At 44.9% G+C, this 24,968-nt stretch overlaps 1 pseudogene across 1 annotated transcript in view; it reads left to right on the top strand.

The window, feature by feature from the left end:
• LOC311146275 (dihydropyrimidine dehydrogenase [NADP(+)]-like) overlaps positions 1-24,968 on the top strand; it is a 176,597-nt pseudogene that overhangs the window by 79,630 nt on the left and 71,999 nt on the right. Inside the window, exons 11-13 of the transcript in view lie at positions 3,558-3,754; positions 6,556-6,722; positions 7,012-7,214. The product of the transcript in view is annotated as a dihydropyrimidine dehydrogenase [NADP(+)]-like (transcript). The remainder of the gene's footprint in view (positions 1-3,557; positions 3,755-6,555; positions 6,723-7,011; positions 7,215-24,968) is intronic.

The raw sequence follows: 24,968 nt of genomic DNA, 5'->3' as shown, positions 1-24,968 counted from the left end.
TTAGTATTGTGGAGTAACTACAATGTTGTTGATCCATCCTCAGTTTTCTCCTATCACAGCCATTAAACAATGTAACTTTTTAAAGTCACCATTGATACACCGTCCATTGATGCACCATCTGGGTGCATTGCTACACCATCCAAAGTATAATTAATAACTTCACCATGCTCACCAGTTCTTTTTTTCCCATCTACCAATAGGTGCCCTTCTTTGCGAGGCATTGGAAAACCTCCCTGCTCTTTGAGGTTGAATCTGTGTTTGAAATTCACTGCTCGACTTAGGGACCTTAGAGATAATTGTATGTGTGGGGTACAGAGATGAGGTAGTCATTCAAAAATGATGTTAAACACTATTATGGCCCACAGAGTGAGTCAATGCAACTTATTATGTGACTTGTTAAGCACACTTTTACTCCTAAACTTATTTAGGCTTGCCATAACAAAAGGGTTGAATACTTACAGTGAGGGAAAAAGTATTTGATCCCCTGCTGATTTTGTATGTTTGCCCACTGACAAAGACATGATCAGTCTATAATTTTAATGGTAGGTTTATTTGAACAGTGAGAGACTGAATAACAACAACAAAATTCAGAAAAACGCATGTCAGAAATGTTATAAATTGATTTGCATTTTAATGAGGGAAATAAGTATTTAACCCCCTCTCAATCAGAAAGATTTCTGGCTCCCAGGTGTCTTTTATACAGGTACCGAGCTGAGATTAGGAGCACACTCTTAAAGGGAGTGCTCCTAATCTCAGTTTGTTACCTGTATAAAAGACACCTGTCCACAGAAGCAATCAATCAATCTGATTCCAAACTCTCCACCATGGCCAAGACCAAAGAGCTCTCCAAGGATGTCAGGGACAAGATTGTAGACCTACACAAGGCTGGAATGGGCTACAAGACCATCGCCAAGCAGCTTGGTGAGAAGGTGACAACAGTTGGTGCGATTATTCGCAAATGGAAGAAACACAAAATAACTGTCAATCTCCCTCGGCCTGGGGCTCCATGCAAGATCTCACCTCATGGAGTTGCAATGATCATGAGAACGGTGAGGAATCAGCCCAGAACTACAAGGGAGGATCTTGTCAATGATCTCAAGGCAGCTGGGACCATAGTCACCAAGAAAACAATTGGTAACACACTACGCCGTGAAGGACTGAAATCCTGCAGCGCCCGCAAGGTCCCCCTGCTCAAGAAAGCAGATATACAGGGCCGTCTGATGTTTGCCAATGAACATCTGAATGATTCAGAGGAGAACTGGGTGAAAGTGTTGTGGTCAGATGAGACCAAAATCGAGCTCTTTGGCATCAACTCAACTCGCCGTGTTTGGAGGAGGAGGAATGCTGCATATGACCCCAAGAACACCATCCCCACCGTCAAACATGGAGGTGGAAACATTATGCTTTGGGGGTGTTTTTCTGCTAAGGGGACAGGACAACTTCACCGCATCAAAGGGACGATGGACGGGGCCATGTACCGTCAAATCTAGGGTGAGAACCTCCTTCCCTCAGCCAGGGCATTGAAAATGGGTCGTGGATGGGTATTCCAGCATGACAATGACCCAAAACACACGGCCAAGGCAACAAAGGAGTGGCTCAAGAAGAAGCACATTAAGGTCCTGGAGTGGCCTAGCCAGTCTCCACACCTTAATCCCATAGAAAATCTGTGGATGGAGCTGAAGGTTCGAGTTGCCAAACGTCAGCCTCGAAACCTTAATGACTTGGAGAAGATCTGCAAAGAGGAGTGGGACAAAATCCCTCCTGAGATATGTGCCAACCTGGTGGCCAACTACAAGAAACGTCTGACCTCTGTGATTGCCAACAAGGGTTTTGCCACCAAATACTAAGTCATGTTTTGCAGAGGGGTCAAATACTTATTTCCCTTTTTTAAATGCAAATCAATTAATAACATTTTTGACATGCGTTTTTCTGGATTTTTTTGTTCTTATTCTGTCTCTCACTGTTCAAATAAACTTACCATTAAAATTATAGACTGACGATGTCTTTGTCAGTGGGCAAACGTACAAAATCAGCAGGGGATCAAATACTTTTTTCCCTCACTGTATTGACTCAAGACATTTCAGCTTTTCATTTTTAATTAATTTGTAAACATTTCTAAAAACATAATTCCACTTTGATATTATGGGGTATTGTGTTTAGGCCAGTGACACACAATCTCAGTTTAATCCATTTTAAATTCAGGCTGTAACACAAAAAAATGTGGAATAAGTCAAGGGATGTGAATACTTTCTGAAGACACTGTAAATAGCCTAATGATACTACTTCTCCAGAGTCAGATGAACTCGTGGATACCATTTTTATGTATCTGTGTCTATTGTTGAGGAAGTTAGAGAGAATTTCACGAGCCGATGCTAACTAGCGTCAGTGCAATGACTGGAAGTATATGTGCATCTACTAGCATGCTAGTAGATATCCATAGATTTCCAGTCATTGCGCCAACGCTAGTTAGCATTGGCTTGTGAAACCAAATCTAACTTCCTTCATGCTGTAATGTATCTTGTAATGTATCCACACTGTTCCCACAACGTTTAAAGAAGTCAGAAAAGCTGTTTTGTGAACATTCTTGCAACATCAAAGGAATATTTTTTGCACCCTGATACAAACATTATCTGAATGTCAGCACAACTGGACAGTTTTTTGTGTTTTGGGAACATATCTTTTGTGATGTCCCCACAATGTTCCCACCAGACTGTTACCACAACCTAATTAAACATTCTGGGAACCTTTAAACAACTGTTTAAATGTGTTCTAGGTACGTTCTTGCAACATCAGGTGAATGTTTTTGCACCCTAAAAGAAACATTGTAGAATCATCTGCAAAACTGGACAGTTTCTTTGTGATTTGGGAACATATATTTTCTGATGTCCCCACAATGTTCACACTGGACTGTTCCCACAACCTAATGAAACATTCTGGGAACTTTTAAAGAACAGACTAAATGTGTTCTGGGCACGTTCTTCCAGCATGACTGGACAGTTTTTGTGTTATGAGAACATTTGCCGCAACCTAACGACTGTTCTGGGAACTTTCACAGAACCAATTTTGATTTGCTGGGAAACATTACTGGTACATTGTGTTATTACGTTACCTGGAAACCTAATGAGAACTTTTGGGGAATGTTCTGTGGTGGTTGTTACAGATGTTGTGCACAACATTTTAATGAATGTTAGGAGAACATTCCAAGGATATTTCAACTGAAAAGAAAGATGTAAAAAAAAGATTTTGGGGAGGTTATTATCCTAATGTTAGATAAAATCCTAGCTAGAACTTAATGGGAATCTTAGCTAATGTTCTGGGAATGTTACCGGTTTGCTGGGTTGAGTCCTGAGATAAATAAATGACATTTCCTCAACATGACGTCAAAACATGTCTTTTGTCTAGAAATGTTTTCACGTTTCAAATAATTATGTTTAATTCTTGAAAGTCCTGCAGACTGAAGTCGGGAACTAAGGGTAGGGTAGAATAGGGGGAAGGGGAACTGAGAGCAATATAAAAATACAACATTTTAAAACAACATATGTTATCCTTTTCCTCAGATGGAGCTGTTCAAGGAGGAGATGTGTGAGTTCCCCTCGTGAGGTCATCATGAAGAATGGCTGCGTGGCCGGCCTGTAGTTTTGCCACACCGAGCAGACGGAGAGCGGGGATTGGCTGGAGGACGAGGACTAGATCATCCTGCTCAAAGCCGATTATATCATCAGCGCCATCGGCTCCATGCTGACTGACCCTCAAAGTAAGGTCTGATAGAAGGGGGAATCAGGTCTGATAGAAGGGGATTGTTCAAAGGTGCCCCCTTCATTGTAGTACCCTTAGAAGCGACTGTTGAAGTGCCCTTGTTGTCCGATCTTATCAGGATCGTACTGTATTAGGATTGACCTGTTAAAACATAGAATAACTATAAGAGTATTGCCCGAATGTTGATTATCAGATCCTATGTTATGTTACGTTACGTTACAATACAGCTCCACTTTATGTGTGGTCTTACCAAGATTTTTCAGTCACCCTTGTCATGTACTGGACACCTCTGCACTTAACGGACCATACAGTAACATGCCAGGCATTTTATCCAAACCCACAACGAGACCCTGCATTCAGCCGATATCTGTCCTCTGAAGCAGCCAAGGTCTTGTAAGTATTAGCTACAGTGTTAATGCCCTAGTAAAGAGCCTGACAGGACAGGGCACATATCGCTCTCCCTACAATTGATTCTGCATACTTTTCTTTCCCTGTATGGTGGCCTGGCACATATCTGGAAACACGGTATGAGATTTCCGTCACAAGAATCCATAGAGAAATAGAGCATTCAGGGGTATCAATTTCTCAATTTCTGGAGGGCAAGTGAGATCAGCTTTAATATTGCAGACAGATTGTGGCTCCAGGTAAATGTAATTCTTCAGCCATTCCTGAACCTGCGACCAAAAACAAGCTACATATGGGCAGTACCAAAACAAGTGATCTAATGATTCTGTCTCTTCGCAGCAAAATATGCAGAGCTGGGATTGTTGTTTCCCTCATATATATAACATTCTATTGGTTGCAAGAATTTTATATAATAATTTAAATTGGAATCTGGCATTGTTTTGTCTATCAGTTCATGAACCATGTGCCATGGAATCGGTACATCGAAAATCTCTTCCCAACTATTTTGCAACCTGTACGGCACAGCTAATTTTTTAGCCCTTAAATGAAACTGGTATACTTTTTTATTTATCACAATTTTCTTTAACCAAGTTTGGTCTCTAATGCAGGGCTGACAGACAAGTTCCTTACCTTCTCCCCCTTCCACTTGCCTCAATTGCAGCAATTACTTGGTTATAATTGTATATAGAGCAGACATTTCCATATATTTTTGTTAGCTGCATGTGTGACATAACTCCACCAGTCCTATTTATGATATAATTTACAAATATTATACCGTTTTTAAACCGTTTTTTATCAATTAGTATATTTGAGTTTAACCATAATATTTGTTGTAATATTTGTTCTGTCTTTTCTGGTGGATTAAACTGAAATAGCAACCAACTTTCTATTACTTGTTTTAAAAATAGCGATATTTTGGAGATGATTTAATTTCCAAATAAACTAAAGTGAGAGGTTGTAATCTGAATAAAGGGAAAAAGGCCATTTTTGAACATTGGGTGAGCCATTCTTACTAATCTGCTAGAGAACCAGTTCTGATTTAAGTATAGGTTTTGTATGACTGAAGCCTTTAGTGAGAGGTCTAATGTTTTAATATTTAATCATTTCTGCCCTCCAAATTCATATTCATTATATAAATAGGCCTGTTTAATTTTGTCTGGCTTGCCATTCCAAATCAAATGGAATATTGTATAGTTGTCTTGACCAGTGTCTGGGTATCACCAACCCTTTTTGTCACCTGTTATCAAAACTCCTGTTATGTGTCTCCACTCTCCACTGCTGTGAGTTTCAACACAAAGTCAGGGTATAGTCAAATAAGAGGACTAATACATACAGAAAGTGGATACGATAGTGGCAGATAGTAGATAAATACCCCTCTATTCTTACCTAGCTAGTAGCTGTACAGTATGAATCACCCATTGACTTCAACAGCTTACAGAGGAGACAGCCAGTGACAGTAGTCAGGGAGAAAAAAAGGCTGAGATCACCAGAAAATAGGCCCTGCAATCTGAAGGGGCGGGGCGCGGTGTGTCAGGAACATGATTAGATCACGGGGCAACAGGCAGACAACCGGCCCTTTTTACTGCTGAGGGGCCCATCGCTGTGACGATGAAGCGTTTTCTATCTGTGCTCTCTATCGCTCATAAAGATAAATGGACAATCCTTCTTCTTAAATAGACTGGTAAAATATTGTGTTTGTTTGTGTGAGTGTGTGTGAGTGAGTGAGTGTGCATGCCTCCATCCATGTCTGTATGTCTATGTGTTTGTGTATGTAGTCTTGGTGCATGCCTGACTGAGGCCCATATGACAGCATGGATTCCTCTCACTAATGGAGCTCAGCAATCAGCATCTGCCAGTGGAGTTTTCTCCAGAGAGATAGAGACAGAGTGGGGGTCTGTGGAAGAAGTGATGTTATTTAAGGAGATCTCAGGAATCTCTCAGACATGTCACACTCCACAGCCTTCCCCACAGTAAGTGGGAGTGTGTGTGTGTGTGTGTGTGTGTGTGTGTGTGTGTGTGTGTGTGTGTGTGTGTGTGTCTGTGTGATGAACCTCCACGTGCGATGATCATTGGACTGTCAGGCTGTGAGAGAAGCTGTGTGCTCCTGCGGTTATAGGAGTGAAACTCTGAGAGAAAAAACATGGCTCAGTGCTATCACTAAGGTTCTGGGTTTCTTTGAGAGGATATGGCAGAGACAACAGTAACAGGGTTTTTTCATCTCAAGTTCAAGTATATCTAGTATACCCCCTGTAATGTCTTATACAGTACAAGCATGCATTGTTCTGCTCCTATAATACTATAACATGACCTCAGTCTGCTGACCCCTGACCTTTGACCTCTGTCTATTGTAATAATGTCATATTAACCATGTCTATTATGTCTTGTTGTAAACAGTCCAGGAGGCCATGGCTCCCATCAAGCTGAACCGCTGGGGCACCCCAGACCTGCACCCTGAGACCATGCAGAGCAGTGAGCCCTGGGAGTTCGCTGGCGTAGACATCATAGGCCTGGGCAACAACGACGGCAAGCAGACCTCCTGGCACATCCAAAAGTGCCTCCAGGTAAGTGGTTACAACCCATGGTCACTGCTGAGTTTACAAGCATTTAATAACCCTTGACCCTTGAGCGAAATGGGCAAACGAGATGAGTGCTGGAGGATTGGAGTGTCTTCAAATGTTGTCCAAGCCCTGCTCAAACAATCGACAATTCATGGTCTTTCAATTTCGAATACTGTTAGTTGAATTGAGCAAGTAAGTGCTAAGCTGATGGTGATGGTGATGATGATGTTGATGACGATGATGATGATAATGCATTCATAAAACACTTTATAACCACATATTCTCCCTACAGTCCCTCCATGGCCAGACGGTGGAAAGTACTCTGTTCAACTGTGCCATCGACACGGTGGACATCAGTGTGGAGATGTGTGTCATCACATTCCCCAACCCCTTCAGCCTGGCCAGCGCTCCCCCACCACCAGCACGGCCATGATCCACAGGGCTTTCCAACAGGGATGGGCCTTTGCTCTCACCAAGACCTTCGGACTGGACAGGGTACAGACAGACAGAGACAAAGAGAGCGACACACACACACACCTGCACGCACTCACATACGCACACACAGACGCCTTTGAAATTGCTGTTAAGCTTAGCTACATTAATGGGCTTAATTAGAAGTGTGTGTGTGTGTGTGTGTGTGTGTGTGTGTGTGTGTGTGTGTGTGTGTGTGTGTGTGTGTGTGTGTGTGTGTGTGTGTGTGTGTGTGTGTGTGTGTGTGTGTGTGTGTGTGTGCGTGCGTGCGTGCGTGCGTGCGTGCGTGCGTGCGTGCGTGCGTGCGTGCGTGCGTGCGTGCGTGCGTGCGTGCGTGCGTGCGTGCGTGCGTGCGTGCGTGCGTGCGTGCGTGCGTGCGTGCGTGCGTGCGTGCGTGCGTGCGTGCGTGCGTGCGTGCGTGCGTGCGTGCGTGCGTGCGTGCGTGCGTGCGTGCGTGCGTGCGTGCGTGCGTGCGTGCGTGCGTGCGTGCGTGCGTGCGTGCGTGCGTGCGTACAGCGGTGCCTGCGAGCATGTGTGCAAATGTTTCACAGTGTTACAGCAACGTATCTCCCCTGTCTGATCCGTGTCTCTGTGTCTTGTCTTTGAGTCTCTCTAACCTTGGCCAAGTCTTTGATAAGTCATAACGGGGGGACATTAAAGCAGCCCCCATCCACAGACAACTGGTATTAATAAAGCCCTGATAACTCATAAAGGAATGCAATAAAGCGCTCCCCACATGCACACACGTTCCCCGGTAATGAGCTCCATTCGGGTGGCAGAGACTCCAGCTAAACCAACACGCTCCCATTAGAACAAGATGCATATGCCTTGTTAGCAATGTAACATTTGCTCTTGACAGGAGGATGAAAAAAGAAACAAAAAGAGAGAAGAGAGAGTTGTTTATTGAGCTTCAGCAAAAAATATTTTGTTTTAATTTACTTTCTAATTCTAGTGATGGGGAAATGAATCAGTAACATCTGTTTGCTCTGTTTGTTCTCGCTGGCAGTCCTTGATTAGTGAAGCTAGAAATGGAATGAAAAAAGAGAGAGGATAAAAAGAAGGAGCTGTGTAAGGCATCGCTATAGCAACAAGTAGGGTAGTGCATCAGTTTTGATGTGATGAAGTTTAGCCAACCTCAAGTAAAAAAATTCTTTGTCGAACTGCGGTGTAGAAATTATTCTCCAATATAAAATGTAATCTAAATATGTAACTAGACGGTTGAGAATTTGTTCGAATATTTGGCAAGGCCGAAAAGTGCCCCTCTTTTTTTTCCCTTTTCTGAACAGACCGGTTTTAGAAAATCAATTATGTCTAATTGGTGGAAGTCTCGCCAAGCTTTCAAATTAAATTAAGAAATTGGTTTCTGTCTGTAAAGTAATAAATAAGCACATTAATCTATTAATCTCAGAGTGACAGTTTTTTGAGAAGCACACTCCAGGAGGATGGTCCAACAACTAAGAGTAATTCATTAGGACATTGGATTTATTAGTGTTTAATATACACACTGCATTCTGAAAGTATTCAGACCCCTTGACTTTTTCCACATTTTGTTACGTTACAGCCTTATTCTACAATGGATTAAAAAAATAAAAAATCCTCATCAATCTACACACAATACCCCATAATGACAAAGTCAAGACAGGTTTTTTTGACATTTTTGTAAATGTATTAAAAATAAAAAAACAGAAATACCTTATTTACATAAGTATTCAGACCCTTTGCAATGAGACTCAAAATTGAGCTCAGGTGCATCCTGTTTCCATTGATCATCATTGAGATGCTTCTACAACTTGATATACCACCTGTGGTAAATTCAATTGATTGGACATGATTTGGAAAGACACACACCTGTCTATATAAGGTCCAACAGTTGACAGTGCATGTCAGAGCAAAAACCAAGCCATGAGGTCGAAGGAATTGTCCGTAGAGCTCCAAGACAGGATTGTGTCGAGGCATAGATGTGGGGAAGGGTACAAAAAAAATCTGCAGCATTGAAGGTCCCCAAGAACACAGTGGCCTCCATGATTCTTAAATGGAAGAAGTTTGGAACCACCAAGACTCTTCCTAGAGCTGGCAGCCCGGCCAAACTGAGCAATCGGGGGAGATGGGCCCTGGTCAGGGAGGTGACCAAGAACCCGATGGTCACTCTGACAGAGCTCCAGAGTTCCTTTGTGGAGATGGGAGAACCTTTCAGAAGGACAACCATCTCTGCAGCACTCCACCAATCAGGCCTTTATGGTAGAGTGGCCAGAAGGAAGCCACTCTCAGTAAAATGCACAAGACAGCCCACTTGGTGTTTGCATAAAGGCACCTAAAGGACTCTCAGACCATGAGAAACAAGATTCTCTGGTCTGAGGAAACCAAGATCGAACTCTTTGGCCTGAATGTCAAGCGTCACGTCTGGAGGAAACCTGGCACCATCCCTACGGTGAAGCATGGTGGTGGCAGCATCATGCTGTGGGGATGTTTTTCAGCGGCAGGCACTGGGAGACTAGTCAGGATCGAGGGAAAGATGAACGGCGTAAAGTACAGAGAGATCCTTGACGAAAACATGCTCAGGACCTCAGACTGGGGCGAAGGTTCACCTTCCAAAAGGACTACGACCCTAAGCACATAGCCAAGACAACGCAGGAGTAGCTTCGGGACAAGTCTCTGAATGTCTTTAAGTGGCCCAGCCAGAGCCCGATCGAACATCTCTGGAGAGACCTGAAAATAGCTGTGCAGCGACGCTCCTCATCCAACCTGATAGAGCTTGAGATGATCTGCAGAGAAGAGGAGAAACTCCCCAAATACAGGTGTGCCAAGCTTGTAGCGCCATACCCAAGAAGACTCGAGGCTGTAATCGCTGCCAAAGGTGCTTCAACAAAGTACTGAGTAAAGGGTCTGAATACTTATGTAAATGTGATATTTCAGTTGTTTATTTATAATAAATTAGCAAAAAAATCTAAAAACCAGTTTTTTCTTTGTCATTATGGGGTATTGTGTGTAGATTGATGAGGGAAAAAAACGATTTAATACATTTTAGAATAAGGCTGTAACGTAACAAAATGTGGAAAAAGTCAAGGGGTCTGAATACTTTCCGAATGCGCTGTGTATATATATATATATATATATATATATGATATCCAGAGTGCTTATTACAGTTGCAACTAGCCTGCCTCCAGACATCATTTCTGTGCATCCCTTTAAACATTTGTTAAAACTCCATTCTGGGGATTGTTCACCCTCAAATTAAATCAAAGTTTTTCGGGCCATTTTTTATCACAAAAGTGGTCTAAAGTAAAGCTGAGTCCATATTCCAAAGCATTTGCTGTGTAGATCCTGCTATGCCTTAGTACCTAACTAGCCTGTAAATGTCCTTGAGTATTGGAAACACACTACTCACATTACCCCGTGTAGCTCAGTTGGTAGAGCATGGCGCTTGCAACGCCAGGGTTGTGGGTTCGTTTCCCACGGGGGGCCAGTATGAAAATGTATGCACTCAATAACTGTAAGTCGCTCTGAATAAGAGCGTCTGCTAAATGACAAAAATGTTAAATTACATGTGTAGATGTATTTTCTACAAATACATTAAAACACGTTGGACTTTGGCCAAAATACATCTCTTTATGTTATTTACTTTCTACTACTCAGTGACTCTTGCCACGTGTACAGTAGCATTGTGTCAGTTATTTTCACCCCCTACCACTCTTGCTACTGGTTGATGCCAGTGTCACGTGCCTTGCTATTCCCCAGTATCTCCTGCTTACCAGCAGTTCAGGAGCTATTCCCCAGTATCTCCTGCTTACCAGCAGTTCAGCAGCTATTCCTCAGTATATCCTGCTTACCAGCAGTTCAGCAGCTATTCCTCAGTATCTCCTGCTTACCAGCAGCGTGCCTTGCTATTCCCCAGTATCTCCTGCTTACCAGCAGTTCAGCAGCTCATTCCCAGCTCATATCGCAGTAAACAGAAATCATATTGCTCTCTATTGTGTGCTTTGTTTGTCAAATTATTGCACTGAGCCTCTCCTGTCTCTCTCCCCAAGAAGGATAAAGAAAGTCCTCAGTGTCAACAGCGCTCCTCTCTGCCGTCATTATACCCTAAACATGAGGGACTTTTTAATATCCTGTTCTCCCCCCGATCGCAACGCCCCAGCCGCTTCTCGTCGATAGCATTCAGGGCACACAGCGCGATTGTCACAGTGGATATGGAAATATCCCAACGCGGAACGTGCTCAGAATAGCTAATTGCCGTATGGCACGATACAGTGGAGGCCCTCTCGCTTAAACTTGCAGGCGGCACTTCCATTAATTATAGTTAATGAACTACATTGCATATGTAAATGCTTTTTTCCCTCTGATGAGGATTGCTTCTACCAGGGGATGTTAATGAAGAACATTGGGATTAGATCAGAGCCCCTGGTAAACCTGGTGGTAAACCCTGTCTCAACCTCGTCTCCTTCAGTGACTGACATGACAGTCAGCAGTTTGATCTGCGTTTGAATGGGTTGTGGTTGCGGTCCTGAATACTGACCAGGTCCAGCCGGTGATTAATGTGATGAGATGGTCCCAGGTAGATTAGCTGGGTCTGTACAGATCTGTATATGCATGGCTGGTGGAGCTGCTAAAGCACACTGAGATCTGTAGAGGAGATCCATGATGGATCGGACCCTCAGGGCCCAATTAGACGTGTGTGTGTGTGTGTGTGTGTGTGTGTGTGTGTGTGTGTGTCTGTGTGTGTGTGTGTGGGTGGGTGGGTGGTACTTACTGCTTACTGGACCATCACGCCACCCAAGGAGGGGTGCCTTGGCTTTCATCCAGGAAGTCTCACTAATCAAACTGAACTGGAGTCATGAGCGGCTTTCATCAACAGCATAAACAAGGAGAAATAATGAATTATGTTTGCTTTTGTTTCATGTGCGGGTCATTGACTGGAGTTCATGCAGCACCCTTCTCACCACGCACATCACACACAAAACACACACTCACTCTGTGCGCTACACAACATTGATTATTTCCTCTCCCCTTGCGATTGATGAAATAAAGGACTTCAGCAGTAAAGTCGGATGTGTTTGTTTAGAACATGGGCTTACTGAAGACTGCATACATAAACATATAGTATAATCCCTCACACACATGCAACAGGATAATGCAACAGTATAATGCAACAATATAATGCAACAGGATAATGCAACAGGATAATGCAACAGGATAATGTAACAGGATAATGCAACGGGATAATGCAACAGGATAATGCAACAGGATAATGCAACATGATAATGCACGTGCAACAGGATAAAGCAACAGGATCATGCACACTCACACACATACATCATAGATATGTCAAAGAATCAACATAAATGATCACGAGTAAGGATTATGATGTTTACTCCAAACATGAACATTCCTTAAAGGCCATTTTGTAAGTCCTAGTGCTTTGTGCTATATTGCCTCATCTACCATTCTCCCCTCCATGCCTATGGGCTGTCATTACAGCGCAATTACGCTAGACGATCATTGGCATTTCATATTGGTGCCATCAGATTGTCAACAGTGGTCAAAACCGTTCTCGGTGGAGCCGGTGAAATGAGATGGGAAGGATGTTCCAGGCCATGAAACAGATGTGTATCCCCTGCAGTTACATTATATTTAATCAGGCAAAGCATCGAGGTGCCATTTCCGCCACACTGAGCTATAAGTGAAAATGTCCATAGGCTGGCAAGGACCCAGAGCATATATCACAGAACCTGAGCTGTCAAAGCAGTCAGTACTGCAAAGATCAGAGAGATGTCAGCTAATTGCCTACTAATTATACAGTAAATTGTCTAATTAAGCTAGATGGTTAATTAAGGGTAGGCCTAGAATAGCAGGCAGTGGTTGGTGGATGGATTCATTCCCCTTGTTAGGTCTCTTTGGGTGGCAGCTAGGTGGAATAGCTGGGAAACTGACACTGATAGTTATAAAAGACAGGAGTAAGTGTGAGATGCACTGCAGAGATATGGAGAGGCAGAGGATAACAGGACTGAGGTAGATTAATAGATAATAATTGTTGTTTGCATTAAGGTTTTTTTCTGCACAGAGAAGTCTTTGGCAGGCCGCCTAACGCGTTGAACACACCGACTGCGTCATTGTGCTGTCACGTTCGTTCATAGACGGGTCAGACCAAGGCGCAGCGTGATATGCATACATGTTTATTTTAAATAATAAACACAACGACAAAACATTAAACCAACGAAACGTGACGTCCAAAGGTAACACACAACAAACCTCACACGGAACAAGATCCCACAACACCTAATTGCCAATAGGCTGCCTAAGTATGCTCCCCAATCAGAAACAACGAGCGACAGCTGCCTCTGATTGGGAAACACACCCGGCCAAACATAGAACTACAAAACCTAGATCACAAACATAGAAAATACAACAGAGAAAATCACACCCTGAGTCAACAAATAAGAGTCCCCAGAGTCAGGGCGTGACAGTACCCCCCCCCCCCCCCCCAAAGGTGCGGACTCCGACCACACAACCTTTACTTAACAGGGTAGGGTCCGGGTGGGCATTCCGCCTCAGAGGCGGATCCGGCTCCGGGCAAGACAACCACCTATTCTCCGCCTCCCTGTTGCGCCCCTGGTCTGGTCTGGACCTCGGCGCGCTGCTTCTCCTCTCCTTCCTCCCACTATACTCCAAGCCCTGTCTGGACCCTGGTGTGGGAGACCCCGAACCTGGAGAGGGCCTGACGTCTGGGTCTGGACTGGAGCCGCTGACCGGAGCTGGACCGGAGCTGGACCGGGCACCGGTGGAGCGGACTGCTCAGGCTCCGGACTGGAGCCGCTGACCGGAGCTGGACTAGGCACCGGTGGAGCGGACTGCTCTGGCTCCGGAGTGGAGCCGCTGACCGGAGCTGGATCAGGCACCGGTGGAGCGGACTGCTCTGGCTCCGGAGTGGAGCCGCTGACCGGAGCTGGATTAGGCACTGGTGGAGCGGACTGCTCTGGCTCCGGAGTGGAGCCGCTGACCGGAGCTGGACTAGACCCCGGTGGAGTAGACTGCTCTGGCTCCGGAGTGGAGCAGCTGACCAGAGCTGGATCAGGCACCGATGGAGCGGACTGCTCTGGCTCCGGACTGGAGCTGCTGACTGGTGCCGGACCAGGCACTGGTGGAACGGGCACGGGCCGTGCTGGACTAGACACACGCACCACTGGTCTGGTGCGAGGAGCAGGCACGGGCCGAACCGGACTAGGAACATGCACCACTGTCTTGGTGCGAGGAGCAGGAATGGGCCGGGCCGGACTGGCGACACGCACCACTGGCTTGGTGCGAGGAGCAGGAACAGGCCGGGCCGGACTGGCGACGCGCACCACTAGGTTGATGCGAGGAGCAGGAACAGGCCGGGCCGGACTGGCGACGTGCACCACTGGCTTGGTGCGAGGAGCAGGAACAGGCCGGGCCGGGCTGGCGACGCGCACCACTGGCTTGGTGCGAGGAGCAGGAACAGGCCGGGCCGGGCTGGGAACACGCACCACCGGTTTGGTGCGAGGAGCAGGAACAGGCCGGGCCGGGCTGGGAACACGCACCACTGGTTTGGTGCGGGGAGTAGGAACAGGCCGGGCCGGGCTGGGAACACGCACCACTGGTTTGGTGCGGGGAGCAGGCACGGGCCGTACCGAACTCTGGAGGCGGACTGGAGGTCTGAAGCGGAGAGCTGGCACAACCCGTCCTGGCTGGATGCCTACTTCCGCACAGTATGTGTGAGGCATTAGCACAGGACACACATGGCTGTGCACGCGCACTGGTGATACAGTACGTAGAACCGGCGCAGGATATGCGGGACCGAGGAGGCGTACTGGAGACCAGGAGCGTTGAGCCGGCACACCCCGTCCTGGCTGAATGCCCATCTTCGCACGGCACGTGCGTGGTGCTAGCACAGGACGTACAGGACTGTGCCGGCACACTGGCGACACAGTACGTAGCTCCGCATAACACGGAGCCTGCCCAGTCACACGCTTCCTCGCGTGAGTACGGGGAGTTGGCTCTGCTCTAACACTAGGCTCCGTCAACCACCCCTTTAGCCCCCCCCAAAAAAAAATATTGGGGCTGTCTCTCGGGCTTCTTCCTCGACCGGCGTCCTCTGTGTTGCCGTTGCTCCTCTCCTGCCTGGGCATCTACCTTCGCCCATGGCCCTTTCCCCGCAAATATCTCCTCCCACGACCACATCTTCCCCACCTGTGTCCAGGGTGTTCAGTCCTCCTGGGCACGCTGCTTGGTCCATGTTTGGTGGGATCTTCTGTCACGTTCGTTCATAGACGGGTCAGACCAAGGCGCAGCGTGATATGCATACATGTTTATTTTAAATAATAAACACAACGACAAAACAATAAACCAACGAAACGTGACGTCCAAAGGTAACACACAACAAACCTCACATGGAACAAGATCCCACAACACCTAATTGCCAATAGGCTGCCTAAGTATGCTCCCCAATCAGAGACAATGAGCGACAGCTGCCTCTGATTGGGAAACACACCCGGCCAAACATAGAACTACAAAACCTAGATCACAAACATAGAAAATACAACATAGAAAATCACACCCTGACTCAACAAATAAGAGTCCCCAGAGTCAGGGCGTAACATGTGCAAAATAGTATGCAGCATCATCTAGATATGTGTGCAGTAAAAGTTCAACATTCACCTTCTGCTACCATTTCTGTCAACCCGTTTACGCAAACAGTTTGATGCATACGTTCGATAAATCCAACGTATGCACCACACAGAACACACTGCAACTGCCTCTGCAATGCAATGCTGCAAGGCAAATGCAGCGTTCCATTGGAAATGAATGTACTTCTGGTGTACCAAAACGCAATGATGCTGTCGGTGTGTTCAAAGCGTTAGTGTTTTTTCGGGCCGCCTATGTCTAAGCAGTAATAATAATAATAACTTTCGGGATGGAAAAACATTTCAGTGTTAACTTAAACAACTAAAACCAGATATAAAGTATGTAGAAATCATAATGGACCTATATATTTTAAAATAAGATCCTCTTTGAGAACTAACAATCTCCAATATAAAAGCTAGACAGTCAGGGAGAATCCAAAATTCCCAAAATGATGCATTCAGGAGAATTTTTGTCATGGCATGGGGCCCCCATTGATTTTGTTATAATGTTTGAGTCACTGAGATAGCATAAACCATGGCAAAATGTGTAGAATTGCAGGAAATTTGCTTTATAACTGCAAAATGTTGTCTCCGCCACATGCCAAAATGTGTAGAATTGCAGGAAATTAGCTTTAAAACAGCAAATAAAATTCACTATGGCCAACAGGAGGGCCTCTAAAAATGTCCATGGTCACGCTCCCGACATGCCCACCACTTAAACCCTATTTTGATCTAGAAAAACCCCTGGCATTAACCAACGATATCAAATACTGGATGTAGATCTCATATGAATTGCTACAAACAACAAGGGCATGTCACACAGGCCGCCCTCAGAACGTAATAATAGTGTGGACCACTAATTAGCTTTACTCCAAGCTCTGCACTTTGTGTGACATTTTACTTATTTGTCACAGTTAGCAAGAACTCCCTCCCACTCTATTTAGCTAACTTGGGAATAAGCACCAACTTTACCAGGATTAGCATCCCTGCCTAGTAGACAGATACAAATCTCATCCTCTCTTTATCAAATCAAATTGTATTTGTCGCATACACAGTTTACATCAGGTATAAAAGGTGCAGTGAAGTGCTTATGTGCTAGCTCCCTCAACAATGCAGTACATTAATTAATAATAACAATAAAAAGAGTAAAGTCAAAAACAAGTAGTAGTAGAAGTAGTAATAGAGGTAGTAAGAATGGTCTGTATTACATTGTATTTACAAATATAAAGTGGGTAGTGAATTGGTCATGCAGTGGAATCAATAGTATATAATAGAACAGCAGCGTTGACTGTGTGTGTGTGTGGTGTGTGTGTGTGTATGTGGTGTGTGTGTGTCGTACCCGGCTCCACGAGGGGGCTAAAGGAGGCTTACCCCCTCAGTTGAAACTTGTGCCCCCTCAGTTTTAGTTTTATGTCCCTATATAAAAATAGCAAAAAAGTTATAATGATTGAGTGACAGGTTGACGCTCCCCAAAAATATGTATCTCCGCTGTGCTGTTCCAGCACAATGGACAGAGCGTGCAACGGTGTGTGTAGGGGGGCTATGGAAAGCCACTGGGGTGGTTAGGTATGACTCCTGCTTCTCATCTCTGTGGTAGGCTCAGTGAATAACGTGATACTCCTCCGCCTGTGATATGAGGACGCCATGTTGGAGGCCGAACTGTCTCCTTCCTGCTCCTCTGCTGTTCCTATGGGGGGCTCTGCAGGAGTGTCTGCTCTATGATGGAGTGTGTGAGATTTTCATCCCGACATTGACTGACACTGAATTGATTATGACCGAGCTCTCTCCGGAGCCTGGAGGTATTCCAGCATGACAATGACCCAAAACACACGGCCAAGGCAACAAAGGAGTGGCTCAAGAAGAAGCACATTAAGGTCCTGGAGTGGCCTAGCCAGTCTCCAGACCTTAATCCCATAGAAAATCTGTGGAGGGAGCTGAAGGTTCGAGTTGCCAAACGTCAGCCTCAAAACTTTAATGACTTGGAGAAGATCTGCAAAGAGGAGTGGAACAAAATCCCTCCTGAGATGTGTGCAAACCTGGTGGCCAACTACAAGAAACGTCTGACCTCTGTGATTACCAACAAGGGTTTTGCCACCAAATACTAAGTCATGTTTTGCAGAGGGGTCAAATACATATTTCCCTCATTAAAATGCAAATCAATGTATAACATTTTTGACATGCGTTTTTCTGGATTTTTTTGTTGTTATTCTGTCTCTCACTGTTCAAATAAACCTACCATTAAAATTATAGACTGGTCATTTCTTTGTCAGTGGGCAAACGTACAAAATCAGCAGGGGATCAAATACTTTTTTCCCTCACTGTAGGCTACAGATTTCGAGCCAACCTGTCACCTCAAAAGAACTCAATGTTCTCAGAGTCTGCATTTTAACTTTATGTTTATGGTGGTATAGAATTCAATATAATTCCAATGCAAGAACCTTCAAAGATTGTGCCCCCTCGCCGATTTCAACTGCCCCCTTAGTCACATTATCCTGGCACCGGGCTAGTGTGTGTGTGTGCGTGTATGTGTGTGTGTGTGAGAGAGAGAGAGTTCTAAGTGTGTAAGGGTTGAATGTGTGGGTAGTCAGTGCAAATAATCTCTAAGGTGCAGATAGTCTCTAAGGTACAGGTCTGTGCAGGGGGACAGCTACGGTTAGCTGTTCAGCAGTCTGATGTCCTGGTGGTAGTAGCTGTCTCGGAGCCTGTTGGTCTGAGACCCGATGCTCCGATACCGCTTGCCAGACGGTAACAGAGTGAACAGTCTGAGGCTCCGGTGACTGGTCTTTCGGGCCTTCTTCAGACACTGCCTATTCAACCTCTGCCAGGTTGTTTAAATGTATAAACAAAATAAAATATACATATGAAGTGGATAAAACTGTATGTGAACATTAATAAAGTGACCAGTGTTCAGTGCATTCGGAAAGTATTCAGACCTCTTGACTTTTTCCACATTTTGTTACATTACAGCCTTATTCTAAAATGGTTTAAATAGTTTTTTTTCCTCATCAATACCCCATAATGACAAAGCAAAAACAGGTTTAAAAAAAACTGAAATATCACATTTACATAAGTATTCAGACCCTTTACTCAGTACTTTGTGGAAGCACCTTTGGCAGCGATTACAGCCTCGAGTCTTCTTGGGTATGACGCTACAAGCTTGGCACACCTGTATTTGGGGAATTTCTCCCATTCTTCTCTGCAGATCCTCTCGAGCTCTGTCAGGTTGGATGGGGAGTGTTGCTGCACAGCTATTTTCAGGTCTCTCCAGAGATGTTAGATCGGGTTAAAGTCTGGGCTCTGACTGGGCCACTCAAGGACATTCAGAGACTTGTCCCGAAGCCACTCCTGCGATGTCTTGGCTGTGTGCTAAGGGTCGTTGTCCTGTTGGAAGTTGAACCTTCGCCCCAATCTCAGGTCCTGAGCGCTCTGGAGCAGGTTTTCATCAAGGATCTCACTGTACTTTGCTCCGTTCATCTTTCCCTCGATCCTGACTAGTCTCCCAGTCCCTGCCACTGAAAAACATCCCCACAGCATGATGCTGCCACCACCATGCTTCACCGTAGGGATGGTGCCAGGTTTCCTCCAGACGTGACACTTGGCATTCAGGCAAAATAGTTCAATCTTGGTTTCATCAGACCAGAGAATCTTGTTTCTCATGGTCTGAGCGTCTTCAGGTGCCTTTTGGAAAATTCCAAGCGGGCTATCATGTGCCTTTTATTGAGGAGTGGCTTCCGTCTGGCCACTCTACCATAAAGGCCTGATTGGTGGAGTGCTGCAGAGATGGTTGTCCTTCTGGAAGGTTCTCCCATCTCCACAGAGGAACTTTGGAGCTCTGTCAGAGTGACCACCGGGTTCTTGGTCACCTCCCTGACCAGGGCCCTTTTCCCCCGATTGCTCAGTTTGGCCGGACGGCCAGCTCTAGGAAGAGTCTTCGTGGTTCCAAACTTCTTCCATTTAAGAATGATTGAGGTCACTGTGTTCTTGGGACTTTCAATGTTGCAGAAATGTTTTGGTACCCTTCCCCAGATCTGTGCCTCGACACAATCCTGTCTCGAAGCTCTAAGGACAATTCCTTCGACCTCATGGCTTGGTTTTTGCTCTGACATGCACTGTCAACTGTGGGACATTATATAGACAGGTGTGTGCCTTTCCAAATCATGTCCAATCAATTGGATTTACCACAGGTGGACTCCAATGAAGTTCTAGAAAAATCTCAAGGATGATCAATGGAAACAGGATGCACCTGGGCTCAATTTCGAGTCTCATAGCAAGGGGTCTGAATACTAAATAAAAACCTGTTTTCACTTTGTCATTATTGGGTATTGTGTGTAGATTGATGAGAGACATAAAAAATATATACTTTTTTGAATAAGGCTGTAAAGTAACAAAATGTGGAAAAAGTCAAGGGGTCTGAATACTTTCCGAATGCACTGTAGGGCAGCAGTCTCTAAGGTGCAGGGTTGAGTACCGGGTGGTAGCCGGCTAGAAACAGTGACTAAAGTTCAGGGCATGGTACTGGGCGGAGGCCGGCTAGTGGTGACTATTTAACAGTCTGATGGCCTGGAGATAGAGGCTGTTTCTCAGTCTCTTGCTCCCAGCTTTGGTGCACCTGTACTGTCTTTGCTTTCAGGTTGTCAGTGATGTGCAGGCTGAGGAACTTTAAGCTTTTCACCCTCTCCACTGCGGCCCTGTCGATGTGAATGGGGCATGGTCTCTCTGCTGTCTCCTGAAGTCCACGATCAGCTCCTTCATTTTGTTGACATTGAGGTAGAGGTAATTTTCCTGGCACCACTGCGCCAGGGCCTCACCTCCTCTCTGTAGGCTGTCTCGTTGTTGTTGGTAATCAGGCCTACCACTGTTGTGTCGTCTGCAAACTTGATTGAGTTGGAGTCGTGCTTCGCCATGCAGTCATGGGTGAACAGGTAGTACTGGAGGGGGCTGAGCATGCACCCTTGTGGGGCCCCCATGTTGAGGATCAGCATAGCGGAGGTGTTGTTGCCTACCTTCCCCAACTGGGGTCGGCCAGTCAGGACGTCCAGGACCTAGTTGCACAGGGCGGGGTTCAGACCCAGGGCCCCGAGCTTAGTGATGATCTTGGAGGGCACTATGGTGTTGTAGGCTGAGCTGTAGTCGATGAACAGCATTCTCACGTAGGTGTTCCTCTTGTCTAGATGGGATAGGGCAGTGTGCAGTGCAATGGCGATTGATATGATCGTATCCTTATTCCGATTTCATTCAGCTTGATCCCTTAAAGTGTTCAGTCTGGGGGTGTGATCTCACTGTTGTTCTGTAGTCAACATCCAGCTTCTAGATGTCAACCCTATTTCTATTACCCCAGCCTCTGCCATCTGTGCTGTCCATCTGCTGCCTGCTCTCCATCAGAAGTGAGCAGTGAGCATCTTCCCACTCTGTCCCTCATGGCCGCGTCTGTTCAGAAGGCAGGAGGAGGCGGGAAATCGATACGGGGCCAGAGATTAGGCTGCCATCTTCTGGAAATTATTGCCAATTTATTATGTGTGCAGATCTCCCCTAGGGGACACAGCGTGGGTGGCTCCTCCTCCTCCTCCCAGAGGTCTTCGCTGCTGTTGCGGCACGGCTATTTGGCTACACGGCAGGGTAACTTCATAGTGTTACGTAAATAGGTGCATGGAAATGTGGAAATACTCACATACTCACACACACGTGCACACGTTTTACTTTCTAAATGTATTCTACTACAAGTACTATGGTCTTATTGAAACTAAACTAGTGCTTTTCTTGCCTTGTCAAAATAATAATATTGATGTAAGTGTCACTTTTTCAATGTCCCTGAAAACTGAATATGTTTGCTAAATGAAACTCTGCCTAGCAGATGAACCCTGTCACACTGTCTCACAGTTTATTTGTGAGACTAAAATCATAATAAGAAAAGCAGGTATAAATGTACAGATGAGCGATTTACATAATTGGTAATTCTATGTTTTTGAAAGTCTGCTTACTTACCAGTGAGTGGGAAGAACTATATAGATGTCAGAACTTTATAGATTTACAGTAATAAAAAAAGTTTTTAATGCGTGTATATTACCAGTGGGCGTTTTTGGCGTATGAGTTATCTTTTAAAAGCTTATAGTCATTTAGGCCTGATTGTTTGCTAATTGTGGTAATTGTGTTAAGTGCATTATTTGCGTCAGCTTAAAAAACACAAGAAACATGTCAATCTTGGTTGATTTTTTAATAAGAGTATTATACTTAGGACAGAATTACCTAACTTTGTTGATGTTGTTTTTTAAATGTAATTGTTCGGAGGTTTAGCTTCTGAGGGGTTAAATGCATTTTCAAAGCCGCTATTTGTACATTTTAGGTCATTGAGTGCACCCTATGACCAGGTTTTTAGAAAATCACTGAAGTCAGCATGCGTTCATTCTCCTGTAAGGGCACTTGATGATTAATGTCAATTATGGCCACTTAGTCCCTTTGGCAAGGGTACTTATATTTCTCCTGCAGTCATTTCCAAATGAATTAGTACTTCTATACTTAATGGTATAAATTGCCCATAATATGTCCCTGTTTATGATATCTAAAGTATACTCACGCTGTTGTTGTAGCTACCTTGTAGCTACCTGTGTGTGGCAAGAAAAGGTTTCAAATTATATGCGAATCTCAATTGTACACTTTCAGCACCTTGCTGTTAAATGTCATTCAAAGCTGCATTTTTATTCTGTAGTTTCAGAATATTTGAATATCTCTGAATATTTCCAAAAGGAGCCAAAAAAGTTTGAAACATGGGGAGCATGAATAAAGGGACTGATTTTAAAAGATGACAATTTCAGGTCATACCCAAGACATGCCTTTTCAGGTGCTGAATGCTGCAATGCTCCAGCGGCTCTGATTTAAAAGAGAAAAACTAGATATTGAAAGCAATTTTCCACAGCCCTTAGAAACTCTGTCCACTGCCAAGACCGTGAGTGTGCATGCCTCTCCCTCTAAATGGAACTTACAGGGTCATGAAACCACATAAGATGAAAAAGAGGAGGATGATTAGATTGAGATTTTTATGAAGAACTAATACATCAATGTGGCATATGGAGAAAAAAACTTGCCCTGTCTGGACCAAAGAAATCAGAATAAAATAGATAGAATCGCCTCCCAATCTATTATATGTGCTCTGCCCTCCCTCTAATGCCACATACAGTGCCTTGAGAAAGTATTCATACCCCTTGACTTATTCCACATCTTGTAGTTACAGCCAACATTTTTAATGAATTCAATTGACTTTTTTCTCACCCATCTACACACAATACTCCATAATGACAAAACATCTTTCTTTTTTTAATGAAATACAGAAATATCTCATTTACATAAGTATTCACACCCCTGAGTCAATACTTTCTAGAAGCAACCTTGGCAGTGATTGCCCATTATTATTTTCAAAATTCTTCAAGCTCTGTCAAATTGGTTGTTGATCATTGTTAGACAACTATTGTCAGGTCTTGCAATATAATTTCAAGTAGAACATTCACTGTCTTCTTGGTAAGCAACTCCAGTGTAGATTTGGCCTTGTGTTTTAGGTTATTGTCCTGCTGAAAGGTGAATTCATCTCCCAGTGTCCGGTGGAAAGCAGACTAAAACAGGTTTTCCTCTAGGATTCTGCCTGTGCTTAGCTCTATTCAGTTAATTTTTTTATCCTGAAAAACTCCCAAGTCCTTAACGATTACAAGTATACCCATAACATGATGCAGCCAACAGTATGCTTGAAAATATTGAGAGTGGTACTCAGTAATGTGTTCTATTGGATTTGCCCCAAACAAAACACTTTGTATTCAAGACAGAAAGTGAATTACTTTAGTGCCTTGTTACAAACAGGATGCATGTTTTGGAATATTTTATTCTGTACAGGCTTTCTTCTTTTCACTCTGTCAATTAGGTTAGTATTGTGGAGTAACTACAGTGTTGTTGAGCCATCCTCAGTTTTCTCCTATCACAGCAATTAAAGGGAAATTTCACAAATGTTCAACTTCATATTCATCATATCCAGCACCACCCTAACATCAACATATGTGAAAATTGAGCGTTTCTATGTTTTGTGGAAGAAAAGATAGAGGAAGATATGTGTTTCCAACGACATCATAGGTGTGCATCATGTGATGTTTAACCTATTATGAATAGGCATTGCATTTACATTTAAGTCATTTAGCAGACGCTCTTATTTACAAATTGGTGCATTCAACTTAGGATAGCCAGTGGGACAACCACCCTTTTTTATGGGGGGGGGGGGTAAGGATTACTGTTATACTATTCCAGGTATTCCTTAAAGAGGTATGGTCTCAAGTGTCTCCGGAAGGTAGTCAGTGACTCCGCTGTCCTGGCGTCGTGGGGGAGCTTGTTCCACCATTGGGGTGCCAGAGCAGCGAATAGCTTTGACTGGGCTGAGCGGGAACTGTGCTTCCGTAGAGGTAAGGGGGCTAGCAGGCCAGAGGTGGATGAACGTAGTGGCCTCGTATGGGTGTAGGGTCTGATCAGAGCCTGAAGGTAAGGAGGTGCCGTTCCCCTCACAGCTCCGTAGGCAAGCACCATGGTTTTGTAGTAGATGCGAGCTTCAACTGGAAGCCAGTGGAGTGTGTGGAGGAGCGGGGTGACATGAGAGAACTTGGGAAGGTTGAACACCAGATGGGCTGCAGCGTTCTGGATAAGTTGTAGGGGTTTAATGGCACAGGCAGGGAGCCCAGCCAACAGCGAGTTGCAGTAATCCAGACAGGAGATGACAAGTGCCTGGATTAGGACCTGTGCTGCTTTCTGTGTAAGTTAGGGTCGCACTCTGCGAATGTTGTAGAGAACCTGCAGGATCGGGTCACCGCTTTGATGTTAGCGGAGAACGACAGGGTGTTGTCCAGGGTCACGCCAAGGTTCTTTGCACTCTAGGAGGAGGACACAATGGAGTTGTCAACCGTGATGGTGAGATCATGGAGTGGGCAGTCCTTCCCCGGGAGGAAGAGCAGCTCCGTCTTGCTGAGGTTCAGCTTGAGGTGGTGATCCGACATCCACACTGATATGTCTGCCAGACATGCAGAGATGCGATTCGCCACCTGGTTATCAGAAGGGGGAAAGGAGAAAATGAATTGTGTGTCGTCTGCGCTACAATGATAGGAGAGACCGTGTGAGGATA

The sequence above is a fragment of the Coregonus lavaretus genome (assembly GCF_964263955.1).
Source record: "Coregonus lavaretus genome assembly, chromosome: 19".
Taxonomy (NCBI): Eukaryota; Metazoa; Chordata; class Actinopteri; order Salmoniformes; family Salmonidae; genus Coregonus; species Coregonus lavaretus.
The sequence above is the reverse complement of the archived record's forward strand: the minus strand, read 5'-3'. Positions and strand labels throughout refer to the sequence as shown.